Source organism: Oratosquilla oratoria, chromosome 35, assembly GCF_046742065.1.
Source record: "Oratosquilla oratoria isolate Oo_2021 chromosome 35, ASM4674206v1, whole genome shotgun sequence".
NCBI classification, from domain to species: Eukaryota; Metazoa; Arthropoda; class Malacostraca; order Stomatopoda; family Squillidae; genus Oratosquilla; species Oratosquilla oratoria.
Window position 1 is genome coordinate 46,990,397 of NC_134811.1, and position 2,500 is coordinate 46,992,896.

Here is a 2,500-nt window from a genome sequence, read left to right on the forward strand (position 1 = left end):
ATTCGATGTCCAGTTCATCTCTGATATCCTCATTGTTTAAGCGATCTCTTCTTGTTACTCCCTTTATTAATCGCAATATTCTCATCTCTGTTGCCTGTATCTTGCTCTTTAATCTCATTGTTAGTGTCCAGGTCTCTGAGCCATATGTTAATACTGGTCTTAGTATCGTTTTATATATAATGACTTTAACTTTTGATGGTATGAGTCTGTCTTTTAGTAGTGGATACATTAATCTTAGATTATTTGTATATTTTTCGATTCTGCTTGTTATTTCTTTCTCCATATAACACCGCTCATGTATTTGAACTCCCAAGTACTGAAAGTCTTCCACTTGTTTCAATTGTATTCCATCTATTTCTTTCTCAATATCATCTTTCTCTCTCGCCACCATCATTACTTTTGTTTTATTTGCATTTATTATAATTCTTGACTTTTTCAATTCTTCATTCCATGCATTTAGGGTATCCTGCAATTTTGTACGAGAATTTGTGATTATCGCAATATCATCTGCATATGCCAATGTAGTTACCTCTCCTCCAAGACTCAACCTCTTCATGCTCCTGTCCATGAACAGCACAAACAGTAAAGGAGATATCACACCACCCTGTCTTACACCCTCAGTTACGTCAAACCAGTTATCCTCTCTTAGCTGGGTCCTTACCGCACTGACATTATTTCTGTAAAGACTCTTTATAGCTCTTATTAATGAGGGTTCTATCATATATGTTGGGTCTTCTAAAGTACCCCATATTTCATTCCTTGGTAACCTGTCAAATGCTTTTTCTAGATCTACAAAAGCGATTTACACATGTTGGTCCCACTCCCAGTTCTTTTCTATTATCATCTTCAGTGTGAATATTGCATCCGTTGTTCCTCTCTGGGGTCTAAATCCATATTGTCCTTCTTCCAGCTTGTCCTCAACTATTATTCTTAATCTCTTCTCTAGTACTCTTTCATATATCTTCCCCACCTGTGACAGCAGTGATACTCCTCTATAGTTCCTACATTCGGTGCGATCACCTTTCTTAAAAATTTTACAAATAATTGCCTTTCCCCAATCAGCTGGCACTCTACCTTCATTCCAGGCAACGTTAAAAACTCTGGTTAGCCACTTACCTATATCATAATTTCCCTTCAGTAGTTCGACTGGTATACTGTCACTTCCAGGGCTTTTTTCATTTTTCATAGCTTTAATAGCATCTTTAATTTCATTTGTTGTTATTATATTATTTTGTTCTGTTCTCGGAATAACTTCTTCATCTGTTGGTCTCTCCACTTCTGCTGGATTTAGAAGCTCTGAGAAGTATTCCTTCCATCTCTCGTCCACTTCGCCTTCTTCTGTGAGTAGTTCCCCTTCCTTATTTTTAATTGTATACAAAATTCTTTGTGCCCTGTGTGTCCTCTTCCAGTTCTTTTCCTAACCTCTCCATTAGTTCTTGTTTTTACTCTCTCAGCTTCATTTCTTACTGCTTCGTATTCTCTTCTGTTTTCAGGATTTCTTCTCTTCATCCACTTTCTGAAAGCAACATTTTTGTTCTTAACAGCTTCTCTGACTTCTTCTGTCCACCAAACTGTTTTCTTTTTCTTTCCTCCACTGACTCGCTTTGTTCCTATCACCTCTCTTGCGATTTGGATAATTTTTTCTTTCATATTCCCCCACTCTTTCTCTATATCTTCTGTTTCTTGATGTCCTTCAGGTCTAGCTTCATAAACCTTCTCTCTGTATTGTTTATCAATTTCTTGTTCTTTTAGTCTTTATATTTTAATTCTTTCTCTTACAATCTTTTTCAATGGCTTTAACTTTTTTATTTTCAATTTTGCTAAAACCAAGCGGTGGTCAGAATCTAGTGATACAGAAGGAATACTTTTCACATCTCTAAAGATATTTTTTTTGTTAGTTAAGATCAGATCTATCATTGACTTCTCTACATAATCTCCTCTTTCAGAATTCCACCTGTACCAGCTCCATTTATGGGTGTCTCTGTGCTTAAAAAATGTATTCATAATAGCCAAGCTGTTTCTAATGCAGAAGTCTATCAGATTTTCACCTTCACCATTCACCTCACCTATTCCAAATGCACCCATCACACTTTCTATATTGTTTCTCTTATTTCCAACATGGGCATTCAGGTCCCCCAGTACGATCTTGTCTACAGCCTCAATTTTGTCCAAGGTATCCTGTAATTTCTGATAAAAGAATTCTTTTTCTTCTTGGGGTCTTCCTTGTTGTGGTGCATATACTTGTATTAATGAGACTTTACTTGTACTTAATTGAAGTGTCATACCCAATATTCTCTCATTAACATATTCTATCTTACCAACTCTTTCTGCAAAGTTTGGTGCAAGGATAAGTGCTACTCCATACTTTCTTTCATCGTTCATTCCTTTTTAAATTAGATGAAAATCATTGTGTATCTTCTTCATACCCTCTCCAACTAACCTGGTTTCACATATCCCCATGATGTCTAAATTTCTCTCCAACATTAGTTCCACAACCTCC